Source organism: Rutidosis leptorrhynchoides, chromosome 5, assembly GCF_046630445.1.
Source record: "Rutidosis leptorrhynchoides isolate AG116_Rl617_1_P2 chromosome 5, CSIRO_AGI_Rlap_v1, whole genome shotgun sequence".
NCBI classification, from domain to species: domain Eukaryota; kingdom Viridiplantae; phylum Streptophyta; class Magnoliopsida; order Asterales; family Asteraceae; genus Rutidosis; species Rutidosis leptorrhynchoides.
Window position 1 is genome coordinate 215,643,745 of NC_092337.1, and position 16,836 is coordinate 215,660,580.

General features: G+C 36.6%; 1 long non-coding RNA gene across 1 annotated transcript; it reads left to right on the forward strand.

Moving 5' to 3' along the window:
* The first annotated feature begins 12,408 nt into the window (after positions 1–12,408).
* LOC139850251 (uncharacterized) lies at positions 12,409–15,571 on the forward strand. The gene is made up of 4 exons (XR_011759959.1): positions 12,409–12,533; positions 12,968–13,388; positions 13,493–13,752; positions 14,027–15,571. It is a non-coding gene; the product is annotated as an uncharacterized lncRNA (long non-coding RNA).
* Positions 15,572–16,836: the final 1,265 nt, after the last annotated feature.

Sequence of the window (16,836 nt, forward strand, 5' to 3'; positions counted from 1 at the left end):
ATTTCACCCACAAGAATACTCTCAAGTATATCCTCTCCCAGCTAACCCGCGCAACCGGAATAGCTCCCTCAAACACTTAGCAATTTCAGATAGTGCACACAACGTAAATCCTAACATCGCCCTTGGGCCATCAACTCCGGTTAACCCGAATTATGGTGGGTTACGTTTAACCACCCTTTCTGAGATCATCATCGCATATGAGAGTTATTCACGGTACTCCGAACCGGAGAATTAAACTCAAAAAACTCTTAAACCCCACTTTATTGTTGATCTCACATGAACCGAACCACTTGGACCATTTTATGCTTGATCAATAATTAATGTTTATTGAATTCTAAAAAACTGCTCTCTGAGGAACGAATCTGTACTTGCTAAATATGTACTGCATTGATCGGGGTTAGTTGCCTGATTCGTGTGTTAAAACCATTTAGTTTGGTGCATATAATTTAGGTGTGGTTTTACCATATCACACGCGATCGTCCCAAAAGAAGCGAGGGAGTCAAGGGTTGGTAAATTGTATTTTATTCTTAATTCTTTTGTAATTATATTTATATAATGTGGGTTTAGTTATTGCAGGTGCAATAATGATTGCTTTGATTTAAGATAATAAATGATAAGAGGAGTTAGCTTGGTTTGGTCAGGGATTTTACTTATAATCGGATGATGGAATTAAGGACATACTATCAAATGACTTTAAGTGTTTAACTCGGATAGTGGTGTGATTAACCAACTATCCTTAAAGTAATGCCCACGTATTATATGGGTGACTACTAGGGTTTAACGCTTGATTATACTACTGGACCTAATTGGGTTGGTGTGATTAACAAACCATATTACAAAGTGATGTGCGATGTAATGTCACAACCCCGAGTCTTTGACGGTTTAAGATTGACATACAAAAAGTTTTATGCCTTTTGACTATTACAACCTAGGGATTCGCTCTAGTCTTACTATATACCGCTAGTTGAATTAATTGCAACAATATGAATAACCCATACAACTAAGTATGCATGCGAGCATAAACCAAAACTCAGAATAGTTTGTCCATCTAACAAAGCCGAAAAGTATAAACAACATGAAGGATTCAAAAACCAAGTTTTAATCTTCGGTTCTTGTAAGGCTACCGATTGTTGTTACCCAGTCCCCAACTAACATGTGGAACAAGCAGCGATACCGGCAGGCCATAGATAGTAGCCAGCTAGCTCGTGATTTTTCTAGATTTTTCACATAACCTAAGTGTTCCATATACCTCCGCCGGCTAGGCATGTTAACAAATAGAAAATACTCAAATAAACCATAAACATAGACAGTATTCAACAATTTTCTGGGTTTGTAAGATCCTAGGCCGCCGGCTATTGCAACCTAGTCACCGACCCACTTACATTAAAAATAATCTGAAGTCAGTTTTTACTCCATTATCCTTATATACTAATTGTCACGGGAAGTTTGGTCGTTTACTTAATAAAAACCCCCAAAATGACATCTGCTTCGCATATATAAAGGGAAAAGGAAAAAAAAAACATCGGCCCTTTCTCTCCTCTTTCTGCTCTCCTGTGGCGCTTTTTCCTCTCAATCTAGGGTTGTCGATCCCGTTTCGAATTAACCCTGGTTTTTCCGATTTAGTTGGTGAACAATCATTGTTCCTTTCATCTGATGGGTTATTTTCTTGATGGCGGTGGTTTCGATTTAACCCTAGGGTTCTGGATTATGTGTGTGATGCCCCGTACAAAATCATCGTGTACGGTACATCAACAACAGGATAATTACAAGGTCAAACACTATATGCTGTTTGAAAACCAGCTTTGCATTCATGAACAGATAATGTTTTACAAAAGATGAATAGGAAACATTACATGAGTACATGATACTAAGGTCATTACAAAGCTATTGTTTTGAAAATAACATAAGTTGGGAATGCAAAGTAAAAGTTTCATGTTTGAGACATCTCTAAGTAATGCAGCGGAAGTCTACCACAGCAAGTCTGTAACAGCAAGTCTATACACCGAGACTAGAATAGCAAGGCTAACAGCAGAAGCAACAATGTCTAAACACCTGAGAAATACATGCTTAAAAAGTCAACACGAATGTTGGTGAGCTATAGTTTGTTTGTATTCAGTAATATAATGTAGGCCACGAGATTTCAGTGCTTCAAACAAGCATTTCAAATCAGTAATTCAAATCAGTATGATTAAGTATATGCTCAACCGTGGGCACTCGGTAACTAACTTAATGTTTATACCCCCTGAAAGTACACTTGGCAAGTGCGTATGTTTACGAAGTATTAAACACTCGTTAAATGCTAGCGCTACTAGCCCGAGTGGGGATGTCAAACCCTATGGATCCATATCTAAGATTCGCGTTCACGGTTCAAAAACCGATGATTAAACGTTACCGAGCTAAAGGGAATGTTTATGCCGTTGTATAACCCACACATATATAAGTTTAAGTACTCGTGCCTAGTATATAAAACATAAAATCCGCATGTATTCTCAGTTCCCAAAATAAGTTAAAGTAAAAAGGGAATGCTATAACTCACAGTGATAAAAGCGGTAAAGTCGGTAATGAAAGTACGCAAGTAGTAAGTCGGTCCGAAAGGTCGTCAACCTAAATCAAGGGTTACTAGGTCAGTAGGTTGTTTTTATAAATTCTAATAGTGCATAAAATAAGTTTAAGTGTCATCATCATCATCATTCATCATCATAAAAGCTAAGTAAGTTCGACAAGAATAGAGATCGAAACAATAAGCTGACTTCGGTCAGCTGCTGCGACCTCTACGTAAATCAAAAAGATGCATAGTCAGTGGCTATGGCTCCGTATGTGAGTCCCCTAACCGCTGACCAATTTTCAGAACCTAACTCGTCTTTGTTTGACCGTGGCGACGGTTTAAGTGCGAGTAGGTCAGAAATTTCAGCACAACGTTAATAGGGTGTAGTGACTCTCGGAGGGCCATAAATCCTAAACCGTAACTCGGATTAAGACGAGGCCTAAACGGAAAATCATCTACTCGAACCGAACTAACTGAAAATCAACTTTCCAGTAGCCCAGGTGGTCTGATCAGATAAGAAAATCAGTGGACAAATGCTCCGGTGAGGTTCTTGGTGCTTGATGCTCATCATGGTTCTCATCCTTGATGCTTGTAGCTTCAAGTGTACAACTCGTTGATGGTTTAGCATCACTTTTGACCAAGATTCTACCATCAATACACAATATGTTAAGACCAAGTGGTAACACAACTCATTTAAGAGTCTTAGATGGATGATGAACCAAGGTTACATCATATTCTTAGTCTTAACACAATTACAAGTCCTATTTACAAACAAAGTTACAAACTTTACATCAATCAAACAAGTATGAACATGATCCAAGTCAAAAGAGGTGATGGAACCCTAAGCTAGAGAGCTTGGATCCCTTTCACACAATTTATAAGGTCACAAAGCTAGAAAGCTTGAACCTTTAGTGTTCTTGAAGATCTTGAAGCATAAAGCTTGGATCTTTAAGATATATGAAGATAACAAACAAAAGTTTGAATCTTTATCACAAAATAACAAGATTAAAGTAAAAGAAAGATGAATCTACAAAGTTGATGAAGATTCAAAGCTAGAAAGCTTGAATCTTCCATGTTCTTGAAAGATTCATGCTTGAATCAACAAGATATAAGCAAGATCAAAGCTAAAAGGAACTTTGATCTCCATAATATGATGATGATGGCCACGAAAATGAAAGGAAAAGAAGAAGAAAAAGAAGACTTACAAGCAATACTAGAAAGGAAAGAAAGAAAGAACAAGTGTGTGTGAAAACCAAATGAGCAAGTGATTTGAATGAGAGGTAAATGGCTAGTATTTATAAGCAAGGAATTTGACAAGGATTGATGACATGGATAAGGGCTAGTATTTATAAGCAAGGAATTTGACAAGGATTGATGACATGGACAAGGGCTAGTATTTATAAGCAAGGAATTTGACAAGGATTGATGACATGGACAAGGGCTAGTATTTATAAGCAAGGAATTTGACAAGGATTGATGACATGGACAAGGGCTAATTAATTGGGTCACTAGCTAGAGTAGGGTGGGCTTGAGCCCAACAAGGTAGAGAGTCCAACAAGACTAACTATTGTGCATAATTAAATTACTACGCGTAATTAAGCATTCAAAAACCCAGGTAATTATTATTATAAAATAATAATTAATATTTCGCAGTCATAATATTCCGATTATGACAAAAGTTAAACGTGCGCGCAAGTTCGCGGTTTATTCGAAACGTCAAATAACACTAACGGTTATAAAGGCTTCCAATGATCAAGTTATGTATCCTACGTACTCTAAGGCATGTTTTAACATATAAATGGAAGTAAACCACGTAAATCAAGTTTCTAGAGTATAAAGTAACACAGTACGCACAAATACGCAGTTTCGCAAAAACACAAGGCACAAAAGCAAGTCGAAAAAGCCGGGTCGTTACATTACCCACCTGTTAATGGAAATTTCGTCCTGAAATTTGAGGAGTGAAAAAAAAAATGGTACCGTATTTAAATAAGAAGTAGCGTATCAATGTTCCGAAAGATTCGTGGGCTAAAAAGTGAGCTATTTACCTTGAAAGGTACTCTGGCGTATAAAAGTAAGAATAGGTATATGCTATTAATTAAGTCTCTTAGGAGATCAACAAATTGATTTTGTTTCTGGTTAACATGAGTATGTTGTCTGAATATATCCACAAAAGAAAAGATGATGTTTTTAGCCTTACAGGAATCTTTAATAAGCTGGATGCATGAAATACATCATGAATGTTACTAAACTCATCTAAAACATTAATCGCTTATGTCGTAATACAAAGCTGACAGGTAGGATGGAAAACATGGTGATCATAACCATGCGATTTGATATCTGGATAGTGTTAGCCACGGATTTTACTAACCCCTTGATTTCGGAAAGAGACCATAGGCATAAAGAACTCGATATTTAAGAACGTTTCATTTGACTATATAAATTGAAACTTTTGCTGAAAGTGAATAATCGGACTTATATGCAATGCAAGCCATAATTATCTATAGTGCCTTCAGGACGGTCTGAACGAACAATGAAGGATATCACCCAGTTTACCATACTGCAGGTGAACTTATCCTTAGATGGAATGAAAGAACAGTTCCATAATGTAACTTTATCCTTTCAGTTACATGTTGAAGTTAGGGTTAACATTAACTAGAACAACATATAGTTGCAACCAACGAAGAAAGGAATGTGTAGAGTAACCATATCCGTATTATAGATGTTTTAAGCAGTCCCTTCCAAGAGGATAACAAGATTCATAGATTCCTAAAGTATGTTACTTTACATTTCTGAAAGAGAATCGCACGAAAGGTGTGATCTTTGAACCAGGGTGAACTCTTCGAGCGGTTTGTTCTGAATTTATCCTTATACTTAAGGAGATACGCGGACAAGAAGATACGTAGACCCTTGGTTGTAAAGAACGGTTTACTCTAAGTGAAAAAAAATCTCAAAACGATTCCTTGTACCTCAACCTACTAATTCATAGAGATGATTTTTACGAGGATGTTGCGATTAGCCGTGAAATATTGAGAATAGAAACCCACCTAGTGCCCTTCCTACAATGGGGTGACCATTGAGTGTACCTCAGAAAACTGATTTATCGGCCCGCGATTTTGCCATGTTTAACCTTAAAAGGAACATTTTTCGAGTACAAAGACTTCCTAACAAATTTTTTTTTTTTTTTATAAATCTGCCACCCAAAGTGCTCAAGCGTTTTTAACAAGGATTTTAATAGTAAGCTTCATCCCTAACGGAGGAAGAGAAGAAGTGTGATCCCTACATGGTGTAGTCTAATACGGAAACCTTTAATAAAATCAACCGAGGAAGTTTTGAAAAACCTTTAAACATTTGATGCGACAACATAAATGGAACGAAGTTCTTGGTAAATTTAGAAGTATGTATTACGAGTACCATTTGCACAAAATTATTTGACTTAAAACAACTCAATAAAGGAGCGATTTTTAATCATCTTGAAGGTATAACTTAGTATGTACTAACCCAAAATAAGTAAGGGTAAATTTATACATATATGATTTTATAAATCGCGTAAGTGATAGAAAAGTTTTTAGTACTTTCATTTGTCCATAAATCTCGTGAGCACTACACAAATAAGCAACGTGTAAATCAACGTGTAAAAATTTTGATAAACATAGTTTTTCGTATTTCAAAGGTTACGAGTTGAAAAAGGTCGAGTGAAAAATCTTTGAATCATCGGTTGACATGTTACTAGGTAATGAAAACTAATGAATTAAATGTAGTTTTGATGATTATCCGAACTTAAGTCTTTGGCCCAAAAATTTTTACGTGCGAAGCCATTGCTAAAAAGTGAGGTATGAAGGATAGAGCATGCGGATGAGAAGTTAATCGCTTCTTGACTTTGCAGAATGCCACACAGGTTATGGCTAATATTAAAGTCGGAATACTAATGATGTTAATATCGCTAGATGAGAATTTCCTTGAAATAGGTCAGGACTTTGAGTTATGTAAGATAGAGCATCGCTCCGACAGGTGTGAAGAATAAGATCCCTGGGGTAACGCAGTAATTTTGAATGGTTTAAGTGTTTGTGGATGCCCGAAGACTCTACATGACGTGGTAGTAAGTGCCTTCATCACATACACACACATGAATCTTTTAGTTTCGACAGTTGTCTGTCTTCATGATGACTTGGATACGAATAAGCAACGAAAAATTTTATATTGACAAGCAACGAAAATTTTATAGAATTCATTTAAGGTGACGATGTAAGAAAAGAAATTAAGTTCTTAGCAAACTAGAGTTATGTACAACACGTACCATTCAAGGTAAAATATCCTTTGAATAAAAGATTTGATTTGTAAAAGTGAAAGTAAAATTTCATATGTATTTGTCAAAAAGAAGTAATTATTTACTTTATTTTATATAACGTATACGATTTCAAAAATTTGCACGAATGGCAAATAAAATAAATTTATTTTTATTAAGTTTTGAGAGGATCGCACAGTAAAATAGTGTAAGTAAAATTTTGGCAAACAAAATTTTCATATTTCGGAGGTTACAAGTTGAAAAAAGATTGATGAGAATCGAGTAAAAGACTTTTGAAAATCTCGGGTGATATTTGAGCAAAAATGTTACGAGGTAATGAAAACTGTTGAATTTTAATGTGGTTGATGACTATTAGTAGGGCATAAGTCCTTCGACCAAAAATGCTTAAGTATAAAGTTGTTGCTTATAAGTGAGAAACGAAAGGGAGAGTATGAGGACGGGGATTAACTACCCATTGATTTTGGAAATTCCGCACTGGTATGACTAATATCGAAGTAAGAAGAGTGATGGTGTGATTATCATTGATTAAGAATTCTCTCGGAATAAGTTAGGATTCAGTGTCGCATAAGAATGAGTATCAAATACGATTCTTGGGTAGTATAGAATTTGAATTGCTGAAGTAACGGGATACAATTTCCTTTATGTATCGTTGTCCATTGTATCAATTTCTTTCATGGCTAGAAAGTGAGCAGATTTGGTGAGGCGATCAACGATAACCCCGATAGTGTCATAACTGCCGACTGTTTTTGGTAGTTTCAGAATGAAATCCATCGTCATCCCTTCCCATTTCCATTGTGGGATCTCGGGTTGTTGAAGTAATCCAGATGGCTTTTGGCTCACCATTCTCGCGAGGTATACGAATAATCTTCTTACTATAAATAACTTTCGCTTTCGTCCTTGAAAGTCAGTCCGTTCCAACTATTTCCTCAAAGCTTTCTAACTCGATGAGTATTAGGTTAATTTTAAGGTCCATTCCAACCAAATCTTATTATACTGCCGTGAAAATTTTTATCAACCTTCTCAAATAACATCTTCTTGTGCGTAGGTAACTAATCCTTTCCAACTACTACTATAAAACTTCCAAGTTTTGTTGGCATGAGGTCATCTCCAAATGACCCACCTGTTAATTTTTAAGGTACTATCTTAAATTACTCCTCTATCTCTGCCAACTTACCATTAGCTTGTCCTATAGAATACTTAACTCTCATGATTGTTAATGGCTTATTAGTCATCACACTAGTATTCTTAGATATAAGGTTTCTATCACGCTAGTATTAAACAATTCCCAGACGATAAATCGTTGTGAAGAAACGTACCCTAACTAAAATCAGGATCCATGCGAGTCTCCATAGCTGAGATAACGATTGCTCTATCGTATGTGAGTCCAAAGTTTTTTTTTTCCTATTTGAGAACTTTTTCCTGAAGTATCCAGGGTGTCTATATCTATAAAAATTTTCGGGTTATCAATTCTGCAGTCCAGGCCCTTCTCGTACAGTATCTAGACCAAGTGGTTATTCCTGCCTTTATCAGACCATAATGCGTATACTCAAGTGGTTCCTACCAAAATTTCCTTTGAATCGCTTCATATTCCTTATGTAGTAACATTGGGACTTTTGCATGATTCACTTCAATATAATTACGCTGGCCTGGCGTCATTATATTGTACTAAATCGTACGTTCATTCCAATATCACTCTATATGGTCAATGTAACGTGATCACTTTCAGTTCTACTCAATTTCATCCAATGATGCTTTATCTATGCTATCTCAAAACAAAATCTACATAATTAATCTCACGGTTTCTCGGTGTGGGTGCGTAAGTTCCGTAGGTCATGCACCAATGCCTAAATGTCCTGAAATTTCTTCAAAATGTTCAGGTATAATCGTTAGGTTCCTTTCTAGAAATTCAATCTGGGTCTCGCATCGAGTTGTATGTGTAGCAAGTAGTAGCACGATATGTCTTGAGGCGACTCCCAAGTCTTTGGGTATGGTTGAGCATCAGTAGAAGGAACTCTGACCTTGTGAAAGGAGATGTCCTCCCGACTTCCCCAATGCCTAAGAGTGTTAGGGTACTAAATCCAGAAATGTCGTCAGATCGTCGAGCAGTGGTGAAGAACGAAAGAGATAAGTGACGGTCATGAAAGCGTACGAGATACGAGCCATCTTGCAGGAACTGAACAACCTTCGAATGTTCACACGTCGTACGTGGCTATTTAGAGTGAGCTCGGGGTGCGGTTACTCCGACAAATCCTCCAATATCTCCTCCTCCGAGGATCGACTTTAGTGGGCGTGTAATCCGAGGGGTACTCCTCCTAGATTGCGTGAAGAATAGTTTCGATCTCTGGAACGGTGGAACAGTAGTAACAGGTGGATTACAATACTAATCCTTAGGGTTAGACGTATGGGAAATGGGTTCAGAAGAACATCTGAACTAGGAAAGGTAAGTTTTTCCAAGTCGGTGCAGCGAATAGCAGGCATGAAGCAAGCACGTAATCAGGCACTACAGCAACCTAGCTCGTTTACATCAGTATATAGCATGGCAATATTAACAGTACTAAACAGAAGTAACATGCAATCGAAAGCAGATAGTAGCATGCAGTAGCTAGAATAAGCAAAAGCATGCAGCGAGTTTACATAGCAGTAAAAGGAAACGGTAGCATGCAGCAAGTTCATACAGTAGTAAAAGTAAGCAGTGGCATGCAGTAGTAGTAAGCAGTAACATGTAGTAATATAACACAGTAGCATGCAGCAGGTTCCGCAGAAACAAGTAAACTAGCAAGTTGTAGATTAGTCCTATTAGTGAATCCTACTCGGGTCGGTCCTAGAATCACTAATGCTACCTAATTCCCTACAACCAATGCTCTGATACCAACTGTGACGCCCCGTACAAAATTATCGTGTACGGTACATCAACAACAGGATTTTTGAAAACCAGTTTTGCATTCATGAACAGGTAATGTTTTACAAAAGATAAATAGGAAACATTAACATGAGTACATGATACTAAGGTCATTACAAAGCTATTGTTTTGAAAATAACATAAGTTGGGAATGCAAAGTAAAAGTTTCATGTTTGAGACATCTCTAAGTAATGCAGCGGAAGTCTAACACAGCAAGTCTGTAACAGCAAGTCTATACACCGAGACTAGAACAGCAAGGCTAACAGCAGAAGAAACAACGTCTAAACACCTGAGAAATACATGCTTAAAAAGTCAACACGAATGTTGGTGAGCTATAGTTTGTTTGTATTCAGTAATGCAATGTAGGCCACGAGATTTCAGTGCTTCAAACAAGCGTTTCAAATCAGTATGATTAAGTATATGCTCAACCGTGGGCACTCGGTAACTAACTTAACGTTTATACCCCCTGAAAGTACACTTGGCAAGTGCGTATGTTTACGAAGTATTAAACACTCGTTAAATGCTAGCGCTACTAGCCCGAGTGGGGATGTCAAACCCTATGGATCCATATCTAAGATTCGCGTTCACGGTTCAAAAACCGATGATTAAACGTTACCGAGCTAAAGGGAATGTTTATGCCGTTGTATAACCCACACATATATAAGTTTAAGTACTCGTGCCTAGTATGTAAAACATAAAATCCGCATGTATTCTCAGTTCCCAAAATAAGTTAAAGTAAAAAGGGAATGCTATAACTCACAGTGATAAAAGCGGTAAAGTCGGTAATGAAAGTACGCAAGTAGTAAGTCGGTCCGAAAGGTCGTCAACCTAAATCAAGGGTTACTAGGTCAGTAGGTTGTTTTTATAAATTCTAATAGTGTATAAAATAAGTTTAAGTGTCATCATCATCATCATTCATCATCATAAAAGCTAAGTAAGTTCGACAAGAATAGAGATCGAAACAATAGGCTGACTTCGGTCAGCTTCTGCGACCTCTACGTAAATTGAAAAGATGCATAGTCAGTGGCTATGGCTCCGTATGTGAGTCCCCTAACCGCTGACCAATTTTCAGAACCTAACTCGTCTTCGTTTGACCGTGGTGACGGTTTAAGTGCAAGTAGGTCAGAAATTTCAGCACAACGTTAATAGGGTGTAGTGACTCTCGGAGGGCCATAAATCCTAAACCGTAACTCGGATTAAGACGAGGCCTAAACGGAAAATCATCTACTCGAACCGAACTAACTGAAAATAAACTTTCCAGTAGCCCAGGTGGTCTGATCAGATAAGAAAATCAGTGGACAAGTGCTCCGGTGAGGTTCTTGGTGCTTGATGCTCATCACGGTTCTCATCCTTGATGCTTGTAGCTTCAAGTGTACAACTCGTTGATGGTTTATCATCACTTTTGACCAAGATTCTACCATCAATACACAATATGTTAAGACCAAGTGGTAACACAACTCATTTAAGAGTCTTAGATGGATGATGAACCAATGTTACATCATATCCTTAGTCTTAACACAATTACAAGTCCTATTTACAAACAAAGTTACAAACTTTACATCAATCAAACAAGTATGAACATGATCCAAGTCAAAAGAGGTGATGAAACCCTAAGCTAGAGAGCTTGGATCCCTTTCACACAATTTATAAGGTCACAAAGCTAGAAAGCTTGAACCTTTAGTGTTCTTGAAGATCTTGAAGCATAAAGCTTGGATCTTTAAGATATATGAAGATAACAAACAAAAATTTGAATCTTTATCAAAAAATAACAAAATTAAAGTAAAAGAAAGATGAATCTACAAAGTTGATGAAGATTCAAAGCTAGAAAGCTTGAATCTTCCATGTTCTTGAAAGATTCATGCTTGAATCAACAAGATATAAGCAATATCAAAGCTAAAAGGAACTTTGATCTCTATAATATGATGATGATGGCCACGAAAATGAAAGGAAAAGAAGAAGAAAAAGAAGACTTACAAGCAATACTAGAAAGGAAAGAAAGAAAGAACAAGTGTGTGTGAAAACCAAATGAGCAAGTGATTTGAATGAGAGGTAAATGGCTAGTATTTATAAGCAAGGAATTTGACAAGGATTGATGACATGGACAAGGGCTAGTATTTATAAGCAAGGAATTTGACAAGGATTGATGACATGGACAAGGGCTAGTATTTATAAGCAAGGAATTTGACAAGGATTGATGACATGGACAAGGGCTAATTAATTGGGTCACTAGCTAGAGTAGGGTGGGCTTGAGCCCAACAAGGTAGAAAGTCCAACAAGACTAACTATTGTGCATAATTAAATTACTACGCGTAATTAAGCATCCAAAAACCCAGGTAATTATTATTATAAAATAATAATTAATATTTCGCAGTCATAATATTCCGATTATGACAAAAGTTAAACGTGCGCGCAAATTCGCGGTTTATTCGAAACGTCAAATAACACTAACGGTTATAAAGGCTTCCAATGATCAAGTTATGTATCCTACGTACTCTAAGGCACGTTTTAACATATAAATGGAAGTAAACCACGTAGATCAAGTTTTCAGATTATAAAGTAACATAGTACGCACAAATACGCAGTTTCGCAAAAACACAAGGCACAAAAGCAAGTCGAAAAAGCCTGGTCTTTACAATGTGGCTTTTTGTTTGTGCGCTTACCATCTAACCTTAGGGTTTTTTATCAGGCGACACCGATTTTGTCACCGTCGACTCTCTTCGTCGACATCCAAGAACAATTCTTTGAGCGATTCATGTCCGTCGTTTGTTGTCGCGTGTATTCGTCAGGTACTCTTTTTTGTCGATTAGTTTACATCAACTGAAATTTCGTTTACAAATTAGTGTTTATGGTCGTTGCCATCGACCATTGCTGTGGCTGTGGTTGCCGTTATCTCCAGTCTGCTAATAGGTCGCCACTATTTTGGTTTTAAGATTTTATGCTAATAAATTCTGCTAGCTTGCATTTGTTGAATCTGTACCTTTGTATGAATATTCATTCATTATTGCATCTGTATATTTTCTTAGTTTATTGGTTGCGTTGGTTAAAATTTTTGCTGACCAATTTTGTTTTGACTTAGTTTAACACTTTCATAGGTAGATTTGTTTTATCATTATAATTCTAAATTAAGCAGATTAATTAAATCAAGAACATGTAAAAAAAAGCATATGATTTAAGATGTATAAAATTACCTTATAACTCTAAATTATTGTACTAAATGCAGGTGTACGATGGTTGTGGGGGTGATGATCGTTGGTTCTGTTGAATGACTTCAGATTGTTTTGAACAACTTCGCTACTATCTTGGGATGTAGTAGCCGCTATGTGTAGCTAGGCTGCAGTCCTCGGACATGGCAGTGTTTTTGTTTGTAGACAGTGGGAGTAAATTATTTATGAAGCTATTTACAACTTCCATTAAGAATGAATGAGGTTCTTAATAAGAAGATTTAATAAAATAGGCTATGATGATAAAAATAGGGAATTGAGTCGAGCAGGTGGAAAAATCATTTGTATCTTGGCGGGGCAATCCGTAGATTCCAGACATGACAATTGAATTTTTCTTGCTTGATATAGTACATAAATCTGAGCCTTATTTCTCTCCCTTTTTCAGACATCGCAAGTAATGGTAGTTTTTTCCAACGATAGGTATGCTCATTTTTATAATATAGAAAACACTTTGTATTAGTTGATTAGTAGTCGTGACAATATAGTAGTATAGTGATTTATGTCATTCATGTTTTAAATTGCAGATTCATAGGCAAATCAGTTTGCTATTGGATGCAATACTTTTGGAAGATTATATGAAATTGCTAAAGTAATGATGTTAGCTTGCCGATGTCTGCAATACTTTTGAAGATTACCCTTATATACTATTTGCCACGGGAAGTTTGGTCGTTTGCTTCACAAAAACCTCCAAAATGACATCTCCTTGGCCTATTTGGGTTCTGCTCGATTGCATTTGTTGAATCTGTTGGCTCTTTGTATCTTACTGTTTTGGGATCGTAATTACGTGAGTTTCCTGCTTGCCTGTTTTGCAATTTCTTGCCTTTGTGTGAATATTCGTTTTTACGTTTGTATATTTGCTTAGTTTATTGGTTGTGTTGCTTAAAGTTTTTGCTGAGCAATTTTGATTTCACGCATAGTTTAACACTTTCATATGGAGATTTGTCTTATCATTATAATTCTTAATTAAGCATATTAATTAAGTCAAGAACATGTAAAAAAGACATGATATGAGATGCATAAAGTTACCTTATAACTCTAAATTATTGTACTAAATGCAGGATATGATGGTTGCAGGGGTGACAATTGTTGGTTCTGCTGAATGACTTCACGTTGTTTTGAACAGCTTCGTTACCGTCTTGGGACATGGTAGCCGCTATGTGTAGCTAGGTTGCAGTCCTCGGACATGGCAACGTCTTTGTTTGTACAGAGTTGAAGTAAATCATGAAGCTACTTACAACTCCCATTAAGAACGAAACAGGTTCTTAATAAGAATGCTTAATAAAATAGGCTATGATGATCAAAATGGGGAGTTGGGTCGAGCACCGAGAAAAAATCATTCGTATCTTGGCGAGGCAATCCTTAGATTTCAGCCATGACGATTGATATTCTCTTGCTTGATTTTGTACATATATCTGAGCCTTTTTTCTCTATTTTTTTCCTTTGCAAATTTATGTTACTATTGCTATTGTTAATGATTAATTGATTAAGTGCAGCATACATCACAAGTGATTGCGGGTTTTTCCAATGATAGGTATGCTCATTTTCATAATCTAGAAAACACTTCGCATTAGTTACTTAGTAGTCATGACAATATAGTGGTGTCGTGATATATATCATTCATGGATGGCACTAATAGTCATGACAATATAGTGGGCAGTATTTTTGAAATTTCCTTTTGGGTATCTTTTATATATGCAGCTATTGATATTATATTACTTTAATAGCGTGTTAATCTGATTTTATATATGTGATTATGAATGCCTGTTAATTGGTATTTTGTGTTAAGTTTTGTGTTAATGAATGCCCGTCGGTTCATTCTTTTGTTAAAGTGTAGTATGGCATGATAGTGATTTAGATCAGGGCTGTTATCGTAATCTATCAGAAATTTTCCATCCTTTGTGCCTGCTGTTAGTCCAAATGCACTATTAGTGCCGTTTACGACTGATTTCTCAGAAGTTCTTAGTGAGCAACTAATACAAGGTATGTTTTCTTATTGTATGCCACACCATTTTGTAGAAGCATTAAACGAGGTAATAAGCTTATATTTCCTACACCAACCTTCACATGACTATCATGATGGTAATAACTATTACCGACCCGTAGGCCTACAGGGGCGTTTGTACAGTCCATGACCCATTACAAACAATTTGAGGTAATGACATGTAACAAAATATCAAATAACAGTTTGAAGTTATCACACTTAAAAAAGGACCAAAGAACAATCTCATATACCCAGTGTGCCAATTTTAAATATGTTGTTAAAAGATAACATGACTATTAGAGAGTTTTATTGCATTTTATTTGTCATAAAGTAGTTATTTATGGTAGATCTATTATCTATCTCAGTTACAGGAATTGAGGCTTGATCCAAATGATTACAAAGTTGTTTTGGAGGTATGATGCAGAGGTTCTACTTTAGCTTTGCACTCCAAAAAATTGTCAGACTTATAAATATGTTAGACCTAGAAATATTTTGATGTTAAACAGCTCTACAAGATAGTTAAATGCCGTAAGTACTTTTCCTTTCTTTTTCTTCATATTAAACATGGAATTCAGCCTTACTGTTCTTTTTATCTTTTTAATTTTTGTTGTCTTTATTATTGTGCTATAAAAAGCTTCTATTTATCTGCATATTATTCGCTCGATCAACATATACGATAGTTGACTATGCCTACAACATAGTTGTTGTATCAGCTTGAGGTTCTGGTGATTCGTTTGCGTAGTCTAAAGTGTTGGAACATACTTACGAATACATTTCGGTCGGTTTCAACCCCATTATAACATAGACACTAAAAATATCACCGCCGCAACGCCCGGTCGATTTCTTTCTAGTTTTAAACCAAACCACACCCTAGGGTGTTTAACTATTCATGGCAATTAAAAAGCAGTAAAAACATGCAATAAACATAATATTCATTAGAATGAATAATAAAGATAAACTGGATAATACCTTCAATTAAAGATAAACAGAAGATGAACAATATTGGAAATGACTTTATTAACCTGAATGAAATTTGGTAAAATGCTTGAATAATAAAAATTGATACTTGAATCGAATGCGTAATGAGTGAAAATAAATTAAAGTAAAAAACTATAAACGAAAATGAAACAATAACCTAACCTAACCTAGAAAGAAAATTAACTACAAAACTCTTTAAAAACTGAAACCGGGGCCTTCTTTATACACGCAAAAGTCCGATGTCGGCCGGCCGTTTTGGCTCGCCGGCTAGTGATGTCGGTTAAGCTTGGGCCAACGGCTTATGTCTTATCGACGACATCTTGTCACTTAGAAATGATTTTCTGGTTTAATGCTTGATGCGGAGCTGGCGGCGTTAACTTCTGGACTGGCGGCACGAGCTAAATCACAGATTCTCTATTTAAAGCTTTTAAAACACACTCAATTTCTTTATAAGGGGTCGGCGGGCATTTTTTTTTAGCCGGTAACCAGAGCTTGATTACACGGGAACTTTTTTCCATGTTGACTTGAATTCAAACTGCTGTTGACTTTAGCTAGGCCGCCAGCTGCTGATATTAGACCGCTGCCTGAGCTTCATTTCGGGATCTCTTTTGCTCTTCAACAAATTCTGAATATTGGCATATTATCTAGAAAATGTATATGTTTAGATCACAAAAACACGTTTTATAGCGTTAGTAGCTTTCGCTCATTTCCTCCAATAAAAAATGGAATTTTTTTTTTTTGAACAACGAGTGGGATCACCCGAGGGGACTTTAACCACCCTTTGCGATCATCTCCCGTTTTGACTATGGCGATGCAGCGATAAACCCCGCCCCCATCGCTCCCCGGGAGGAAACCTTGAAACCGATCCAAGGGCACGGCCAAGTAAAACTCCCTTCCCTTTACCCACCA